Source organism: Emydura macquarii, unplaced genomic scaffold (assembly GCF_026122565.2).
Source record: "Emydura macquarii macquarii isolate MOO-44397 ecotype Brisbane River unplaced genomic scaffold, CSIRO-AGI_Emac_v2 contig_2875, whole genome shotgun sequence".
Taxonomy (NCBI): Eukaryota; Metazoa; Chordata; order Testudines; family Chelidae; genus Emydura; species Emydura macquarii.
Genome location: NW_027133012.1, coordinates 47,711 through 58,003, shown reverse-complemented (window position 1 = coordinate 58,003; position 10,293 = coordinate 47,711). Strand labels below are relative to the sequence as shown.

Below are 10,293 nucleotides of genomic sequence, written 5' to 3'. Positions count from 1 at the left end.
AGATGTGTGTTTATTATGTTGTGAAGGACAAAACTATAACCGGGTTCAAAAAAGAATCAGGTAAGTACCTCACAATCAGTCCATCAATTAGCCAACATGGTCAGCGATGCAACCCCCTGCTCTGAATGTTGCTAACCTTCAGATTGCCAGATGCTGGTGGTGAGTGGATCACTCGAGGATTGCCTGTTTTGTTTGTTCCCTCTGAAGCACCTGCACTGGCCACCGTCTGAAGACAGGATACTGGGGTAGATTGACAATGGTCTGACCCAGTATGATCGTTCTTCTGTTCAGCAAAAATTACAAAAGATTTTTGCCCTTGAGAAGGATGTAATATTAGATACTTGTGACCCATCTATGCCTAGGGTAGGCCACCTGAAAATGCCAGGGTCAGGGCAGGCTGCAAAAGGAGAGTACATTTGCCAAAAACCAATGGCTAACACAGAAGTTAGATTAGCCACCAGTCACAAACACTGCTCCTGACTCCTCACATTGGTTATGAAGAAGCCCTCAAAAGAAATACACAACCACCTTTATCGCATTTCCAATCTCTAGCTCCCAATCAGCAAGTAGGTTCAGTGAAGAGACAGGTAACTTAAAACCAAAATCTTCTCAAAATCCCCAAAGAGTCAGACACATTAACAGATCAATATTAGTTTGCATCCTACCCAAAAGATGATGCTGGCAGCCAATCCTAGGTTTATTATAAAAGGAAAGAAACAAGATGTTCAAAGCAATGACTTCCACCCCCACCCCCACACCTTAGCACAATTGTGGAGTCTGCAGGCTTGTCCAGTTCTTCTGGAGTACCTCCAGTACCTAAGATGGGTCTCAGAAGTAGAAATCAGAAATGAAGACAAAAAGCAGATGGGGCAGCTGTGTTTTCTATATTATTTTTTACATGAGGTTTGCAATTCCTTTGTCCTGAACACAGCCGCACAGTACATGGCATGGAAAAGCCTCAGAGTCCTCCAGCCAAAAAGGCATGCACAATACTCCTATGTCCTGATCACTCATCAGGGGTAGCCCCTGGGTTCTTTCATTGGACTAGTTGTACAATTCAGTTCCCTGCATGAGCTGTCAGGCAAGTGAAGTGCTGCAGCCATCCTGTCTAGGGATGTCACCCACAAACACGGCACAAGTTTGAAATACAAGCATTCCATGCATATTTACAACTCATAATACAAAGCTGATACATACATATAAACGTGCTTATCTATCTTAGCAAATCATGACTTTACAATAGGTATCATATAAAATATGCCATGCAAGGTATTTACTGCAATTTAGGAAGACTGATATCAGTAATATTAGAAATGGTCATTCATATTCCACAGTGTCACAATACTATACTTCCCTTCTGCAATATTTGAGAATCAAGTTCTACACACAAGCAATAATATGTGAAAAAGCACTAAGGGCTGGAGTGAGAGGCAAAACAGATGCAAAAGGCAATCCCCATTGGTGGAACAATGGTAAAAGAAGGTTTGACACCAGGACAGGAAATCAGTCAGGCTGGAACATGATCCAACAGAAGAAACTTGCGCTATAAAAGTAAGTTGGAAAAGGTAGAACTAAAAATCACAGTAAGAACCATAGGAAGTACAATATTACAAAACAGATAGCCTTGCTAAAAATAATACCACCTATTTACTTATAAATATTTAGGGTGAGTATTTGCTATTAAAATAACTAATATATAGCACAATGACATGCATCCACACAATGATAACAAAGGTAAATGATGAAGCGGTCAGAGTAATAAGACTAATAAAGACATCCTAAAAGGAGAAAAACTGAGGGAGCCCTGCTCTCTCCCTCACCTACATCCAAGTAAAGACACGAACCCTGCACCATCCCTTTCCCCTCCACCCATTCACTCCCCTGCATCTAGGGAATCAGGTAGCACAAACTCACTGGAGTGAGAATATTGGACTTCTGTGAGGCCTGCTACCAAGAGGAGAAGGTGAAGAGGACTCTGGCCCATGTGGATTTTCACTTTCCTAGAATGAGGAGTCGAGGGAAACATTTGTTATCATGGTGACTGTGGAGAGCTGAACTAAATTCATTATCTAACTGCTGAAGGGAATTTGGCCAGAGGTGAACTGAGACACAATCCCACCCAACACCAGACTGAGCAAGGAAGTGTTACCGATACTATTCTTTGGTAGCTAATGGGTACTTAATTTTTTTGATGCACAATTTTATGCTCTTTGAAAAATGGTGAGCATTTGTTTTTTTTTTTTTTTTTTTTTGGTTACCTGAAACTATTTGTAGCATCAAGTTGTGATTTCAGACATGGTTATTATACCACACCCTCGTTATGGTATGAGAGCTATTGAATAGTGCACTAAGTGATGGAACTAGCATCTGTGATGGGTGGTTCTGTCATAGGATTTTGTATTGCTGCCCATCAGTGAGCACCTTCAGTGTAAAAGTAATAGCAAAGTCACTGCTGGTCTTCATGGAGTCTATGGCAGATTTTCCTTTTCAGGGTAAAAACCCTGCTCTGGGGGTGGAAGGAGGTAGTAATTGTGCTGGTTCTTAAATCCTTTTCCACTGCCCTGAACTGAGCCCCAAGAAGGGTTTGTCTCCTGTACAGATTAACTTACCCTTCAGGTAGGAAGTTCCATTGTGCCTGGGGAGCAGGGTTGAGTGAGATCTTCGGTGTCCTGGGCCCTTTCTCTTAAGCACCTTGAAGAAGAGAACTCAGATCTTGTCCTTGATGTGATGTCTTCTGGGTTGATGTGATGTGATGTCCTCTGGGTTGCCTATGTAGCAAGTAGAAGACAGGTGTGATGTACTCACAACAGCCTGTGTTGCTGAGGAGGTGTACAAAATCCAGCAGCACAAGTTCCAGTTCCTCAGGTCTGACAGCTTAATGCTCATGGTTACGAACACTCAGATCAATTGACTGGTTTGGAATTTGAAAATCAAGGCCCCCTGAAAACACTTGTGCACATCTTTAACGTGATTCATATGAGTCAAGTTAAGCACATGTGTCTACATGAGTAGGGCCTAAATGAAAATGTAAAACTGATACTTGGCATCTGCTGGAAGAGAAATCTGGGTGAACTTTGAGTTTCGTAATAAAGAATTACACATAATCACACAGCCTAATCTTATGACTTTATCTGCATTTCTGACAGACACATTCACAGTATTGGCCATGTTCTTTAAAAGTGCTCAAGACCTAGCAACTCCCTCTGAATCAGGCCACTTCATTTTTAGGTGTAACCCCTTGGAGTTTAGAGATCATGGCCCTTTAAAACTTGTCCTGAGGCAGAGGCAGTGATGGAGAGAGAGAGGGCAACAAGCTGTATTATGTCTGTCTCTCCAGACAAGAGGACCAACAGTGAGCAGGCCCTCAAATAGTGAAGCAGCCAAGAATCAGCCTGAAGCCTGGGAGGGACAGAGCAGCCAACTGGGGACAGACACCCCAGGACAGAAGCTGGGAGGAACCACCTGAGAAGGACATTGTTGCAAACCCTTTTACTAAAAAGTCAACTCAGGACCAGGAAGTAGTGGGACAGGAACAACGAAGACACAGGATACCAGGAACACAGCAGGTAAATTATTCTCTTCTTCTAGTAAGCAGGGTGAGACGACAAGAACAGCACCAGCAGGTACGATTACCACTAGGGCAGTAGGACCCGAGTGCTGCCAGCTCAGTCCTTAAATACCCCAGTTGTTGCTGGGCAGATCTAGATCATGTGACCTTTTCCTGCTCCCAACTCTTGCCGTCTCTGCCCAGAAAAAACGAGAGTTCTGTGGCACTTTAAAGACTAACAAATTTAATATTTGTAGACATAAGCTTTTGAGAGATTTCAGCTCTCTTCTTCAGATGCAGTAATACAGAAAATAGGAAACACAGAGGCATCTTATAGATATCCAGGTGCATTGAGAACAATGGGGGAGGTGGAGTCCGGTACTTAAGACCTAATGACGACCATAGAGTAGGAGGTGAGAATGGGTGAGCAAAGTAATTTACCTTCGGTAGTGAGATAGCCACTCCAAGTCTCTGTTTCAACCCAGTTTGAATGTGTCAAGTTTGCAGATCATTTCTAACTCAGCAGTTTCTCTTTGACTCAATGGTCGTCATTAGGTCTTAAGTAGTATCAACAGTGAGAGCAGGGCACTGTGGACAGCTATCCCACTGTGCAACTCAGCTCCTTCTGCAGCTAGGAATTGTGGGACGGGGAGAGGAGCGTGGAGCACCACGGGTGCTGGCTCAATGTGCCATGGTGCATTGCATTTCCGTCTCATCATTCATATCATTGCTGGCAGCGATTCGTGCCATTTTTTCAATGGCTCCCCGCCATTTCCTGCATGCCCGCCATCTCTGTCTGAAAAGATGGATCCTGCACTATGCTCCACTGTTGCTTTCAGCATTCTGAACACATTGTGGCTGGTCGTGCAGTATATCATGAACTCTGAATCAGAACAGGAATCCGAGAAGCCTGATCTGCTGAGTGACATGCAGACAAATACCACCGCATTACTGTTTTCATTCACATCTGCACATGGAGCATCTGCACATGGTGCACTGCCATTTCTGGGTGTGTGAGACAAGCACGGAGTGGTGGGAATCGCATCGTTTTGCGGGTCTGTGATGACGTGCAGTGGCTACAGAACTTTTCAATGTGCAAAGCCACCTTCATGGAACTCTGTGTGGAGTTCGCCCCTGCCCTGTGGCACAAGGACACCAGAACGAGAGTTGCCCTCTCAAAGGAGAAGCATGTGGCGATCACCGTGTGGAAGCTGGCAACTCCAGACTGCTACCGGTCAGTCGCTAATCAGTTTGGAATCAGCAAGTTCACCGTTGGAGCTCTGTTATCGCAAGTGTTCAGGGCCATCAATCACATTCTATTGCAAAGGACTGTGACTCTGGGCAATTGTTAACTCACAGACTGGGATCTGCTATTAGTGTGCTCATGAATTGACACGACTCTCGTTCGATAATGACAGAAAGGCTTTAATTACTATACTTATAAACATATGAAATGAACCCCCAAACCAAAAGTCCAGTATATTTTAGCTGCAAAAGCAATTATCCTCACCAATGCAGGCAAGAGGCGGTGATGGTTTCTTAGCAGCTTCCCCTGAAAGCCTGAATCCGTGGTCTCAGAAGACAGCTGGGCAAGATGGCAGGTCTTGTCAGTTTCTTGTCCAGAGTGATTCTTTACTCTTGAAGCTTGCTTGTCTTGCATTGCCTTTTTCTTGTTCCATTGCTTCTCTTTTTATATTCTTAAATTCAATGTTTTTCAAAGCACTTTGGTAATTTACATGAGTAAACACAGGAATTCCCAAAAACAATACAAGAGGGAGAGACCTATGTGCTTTACTTAGTGAAAAGGAGCTAGCCACCTAGATTTGTTGTTTAGTTTCAGTGTTCCACCCTTCAAACAAAGGGGTATTGGGGTTGTTGTGATTAAATTGAGCAATACCTGAGGTGGCATCCAGCCATGGGCTTTGATCATAAGGTATTTTGAGAGGTCTGGAGCCATGGAGGTCTAGCACGCCCTGCATTTAACATATTTCTGTTTACTGCATAGATGAGTTACTCCCAGAGGATAAGTTCATTAAGGAAAATGGTCCAGACAAGAGAGGCAATTAATAAACAGTTATCTTAATGAAATACCAGACATACTTTGAGAATAGAAAGACAGCATGGTGTTTTGCAATGAAAAACAATCGCCCCTTTTCAAAAGGGACTCCAGCCACCATTTCACATACTCTGCAATATGCAACTTATTAATTTGGTAGCTTAATTTTATAAGTAGGCCCAGCCTAGCTGAAATTTCAAGGTCTACAGCAATGTGCGTGAAATAGTGGATGGATTTGCAGCGATGGATTTCCCTAACTGAGGCAGGGCAATAGATGGCACACATATCCCAATTTTGGCCCCAGACCATCTGGTGATAGATTGCATCAATGGAAAGGCGTACTTCTCTAAGGTACTGCATGTCCTTGTGGATCACCGTGGGCATATCACTGAAATCAATGTGGGTTGGTCAGGAAAGGTGCATGATGCTCGTATCTTCAGGAATATTGGCCTTACAGGAAGCTACAAGTAGGGACTTTCTTTTCAGACCAAAAGATTCCAATAGGGGATGTGGAGATGCCCATAGTGATCCTGGGAGACCCAGCCTATCCACTAATGCCATGGCTCATGAAGCCTTACACAGACAACCTGGATAGCAGCAAGGAGCGCTTTAATAACAGGCTGAGGAGATGCCAAATGACAGCTGAATGTGCATTTGGCAGGTTAAAGGCACGCTGGAGGTGCCTATATGGCAGGCTGGACTTAAATGAGGACAATATTCCAGTGGTTATAGCCGCCTGCTGTGTGCTCCATAATTTACATGAAGCTAAGGGCAAAAAGTTTGCCCCTGGGTTGACTGCAGAGGCAGATCGCCTTGCATCTGCATACAAGCAGCCACCAAGCAGGAAGTGGAATAAAAATTTCAAAACTTCCCGCGACTTTAAGGGGGAGGGACAGGTGGCTGCAGAGCAGCGGAGTGCAAATGGATGTCCATAGTAGTCAGGATTGGGATTGTGGGACATTTCCAGAGGCCATTTACCGCGACATAACCATACAGTAGTGTCTACACCAATGCTTCTGCGATAGAAGTTGGGCGGAAAAAGCTCTACGCCTCTCGTCGAGGTGGTTTTATTTTGTCAACAAAACAGGGCAGTTTTGTTGGCCAGAGGGGCATTGTAGTATGTACACCAGGACTGTTTTGTCAACAAAAGCTTACTTTTGTCAACAAAACTCTCTAGTGTAGACCAGGCCTAAGTAACATACACAGCACTACTTCATAACTTCACATACGAAGATTGCACATACAATCCAACAGGATATTAATGTTCACCAGATCAAGACTTTCAAAATGAAACCTCAAGGCATACTTTGTACAAAACAATTATATTACTGTGCTCAATATGGGATTCCAGGGGGTAGCTTTGAGGCACAAAGTGTCACACGCTCTCTCTCACTTGAATTTCTGTTCATTGATAATATATTTATAGTGCAAACCAGGGTAAGTTTACCGAGGTGCTGTGTGTTAACCAGAGGGGTGATCCAGAGTTGAATCTTGTAAGCTCATGTGTACGATTCCTTTGGGAATAGCAAATCTGAATGTTCTGTGAGAGTGCAGTGCAACAGGAGCTAAGCACTGCAGAGGGACCCTCAGAGAGAAAGGCCTGTGGACTCCAGAGACCAAACAAGTCTCAAATTTGTGATTCCATGTCACATCCCTTCTCCCGTTGTAAGGACATCAGGTTTGCTGCAGACCCAGAGTCTCTCTGTCCCACACCTCGAGCTGCTGACCCAGTTCTCATCACTCAGATATGCACAGTCACCTCCTCCTCTTATCAGAAATCTGCAACACAGACAACGGGGGCTGGAGTCAGGGAGTGCTGGGCATTTCCCATCAGTTACACACACAGGCAGGTCAGGAAAGGGAGGAGCTGCAAGCATGGACATCTGCCCCATTTCAGACTCCTCCCTGGCAGAAGGGGGAAATAGCAAGTACTGCAGGGCAAGGAGAGGAGAAAGGGGCTGGGGGCTGAAAAATGACAGCTGGGGCTTCCAGTGATCTCTTTATGCTGGGTAGATATTTGACACAACTTGCTCGCCCCTCAACTTTTCCTGAGGCTCTCACCTAGACCCAGATTTCTCTCCAGTCCCATTTGGCCCAAAGGGGAGAGATTCCACAGGCCTCTCTCACATGGCAGCAAACAGCAGCAGCTTCCCATGGAAAAGAGTTTGATACAATCCTCCACGGGCAGCTCCGGTACTCTCAGAGTGTTGCAAGCCTGTTTCAAACCCTACAGGCCATCAGGACAGACTCTTACTAGTGAAATGAGACTTCTTTCTAGCACCGTACAAGGGAGAAACCTCAAGTTACACCAACTGTGCAGAGCAGACGTTAGTCTCCATACTACACAGCTCAGAAGAGTTAAGGTGTTCAACTTCCACTGGGACATCCCACTGGGGGGAAGGTAGCTCTTGTGAACATCCAGTCCAATGGAGCAGCAGCCTTCCCAGTGCCCAGGGCTGCGCTGTATTGTACAGCCCGTGGGGCAGGGACCATTCAGCCCCAAAGGGCAGAGATTCCACAGGTCACTCATATACAATCTGTGTGGCACCCTCTCTGAAACTTGTTCTGTGTTTGTACACTGTCTAGCACAATGGGGCCCTGGTCTAGGGCTCCTAAGTGCTTCAATAATACAAATAATAATGACAACACTGCACTGGGACCTCAAATGCTGGTGGAATATTGGTTTTAATCTATGAAAACCAAATACCAATAAGAAAACACACACAGAAACACCCCCAACCCCTTCAAACTTGGTTAGATAAATTCTTGTTCCACTGGCAGCACAGCGACACCTGTGAGCTAACACTGACAACGTTACTACAGGGAAAGGGACTCACTGGAGGTTGAATTCGGTGCCATTGGGCCATCTCCAGGGTTGGCCCGGCTCCCTCTGGAGGCCGATCCAACGGTCCAAGAAGCCCTTATAGCGCAGCAGGAAATCCTGCAAAATAAGACAAACCAAATTATATTTAGGCCCCTGGCTGTGGTGCTCGCCTGCCCTGTGGCTCTGTGTGGCCACTGCTCAGAAGTTCAGGTTTGGATGGGCCACCCATAGTTTGCCAGCTGAGAGCCCCAGGTCCGACAACGCCAGCCCAACCTGGGCCACAAGGAGGCTGAGAACAAGTTACAGTCTAAATGAACTAGCTGTGGGTCACAAGACAGAATTCTGCTAAAGCAACAGTTCTTTCCTCCACTGGCCCCTTCTAGGTTTGGAAGGGGTCAGAGCTGGCAAGCGAAGGGCCATCAGGACAGCAGCCTCAGCCAGTGAGCCAATCGCTGACCGAGAATCCCAGTTTTCTGGAAGCCCCATCAGACTGGGATCTGCTCAGCTGGGAGCCTGGGGACACATGCAGAGCTGGGGGCTGCTCAGTGGCCATATTCATCCCCCTCTATCTCCATCCCCACATACATGTTTGCATGGACAGACCTGCCCCTGCCCTTCTCCAGTCTGGGCAACTCTGGCGTTGCTGGCACCTGCCAGGCTCCTTCCCAGCACTTTGCACATAACGTCCCCCGCTCAACCAAACAGGCAGGATCTGCTCTGAGGAAGGGCCGAGCTCACTCCCAGCAGAGCCCAGGAGCCTTAGTGCTTCCCCGGACAGGGACACAGAGCGCCCCCATAGAGTCACTGCCTGTGGTGAGTTGAAGAGGCGGGTTTTCAACAGGCAGCCAGTGGCCAGGGCCAGCCCAGCCCTACAGAGAGGGATCCTCCCACCTCTGGCTCTGGGGAAGACGATGGTGGGCTGAGTGTGAGCATCCCTGTGACCCGACTGTGAGCCCAGCTCTAGCCAGGGCTGGGATTTGGCTGCCAGAAACACTCTCATGTTTCCCAGCATAAGAGGTAACAGGGCAATTTCTGGGATACGGAGCTGAGCCCAACCTCATTCCAGTCCTGCCAAGCCCCATCTGTTGGGATAAAGCATCTGCCGCTCGCTCACCTTTTCCTGCTCACTGTTGATCCCAGCCAAGGAGGCATTGAGAGAAGAGCACTGGCTCTGGCTGTAGGTCCAGTTCCCTTCAGTCTCTGAGAAATAATAGCATTTCCCTCGGTATCCGATCCAGCCCTCCGGGCAGCAGGGCCCAGCAAGGGAGGCCGGAGCAGACAGAGGTGATTTGAATTTTTCCACTGAAAATGAGGTAGGTAATACAGGGTCAGAGACTGTGTCCCCCCAGCCTGATTCTGTATCTGAGCGAATGAGGGGAGAGAATCCCTCAGATCCAGGCTGCTAGCTCCTTACACCCCTGGAAGCTGTGCTGAGTGAGGAAATAGGCCATTTGAAACAAGATGGGCAACTGACCCCCTCCTCATTAGTGGCTTAGTTTTGGGGGTCCAATTCACTGAAATCGCAGCTAACAAGCAACCAAGAGCAGAGTGTGATAAACCCAGATGCACCATGAAGGCGTGGAGCAGGCAGGTAGGGGGAACATTACCTAATGGCTGGCACAGATGAATATTCAAACCAAATAAAAATAAAGATTGTGTGGGATGCTGGTCGACTAACCCAGGGACATCCTGCTAACCCAGCCAGCTGGCTCCCCAGCCAGGCTCTGTGCTTTAGAGATGGATCTTGGGATGAAGATGGGTTTGGACTCACATTAGAGAACAAACCCCAACAGCACTAATCTGTGCAAGGGACTGGCTCCCAGAGAATCTGATGCTAAAGCCAGCCCAACAGAGATTTGTTTAATG

The 10,293-nt window shown here is 46.6% G+C and overlaps 1 long non-coding RNA gene across 1 annotated transcript; it reads right to left on the bottom strand.

Annotated features, from left to right (window-relative positions):
* Positions 1-2,686: 2,686 nt before the first annotated feature.
* LOC137166548 (uncharacterized) lies at positions 2,687-9,720 on the bottom strand. The gene is made up of 3 exons (XR_010923726.1): positions 9,542-9,720; positions 8,441-8,544; positions 2,687-2,768 (listed from the first exon to the last, which is right to left on the bottom strand). It is a non-coding gene; the product is annotated as an uncharacterized lncRNA (long non-coding RNA).
* Between the last annotated feature and the right edge of the window lie 573 nt (positions 9,721-10,293).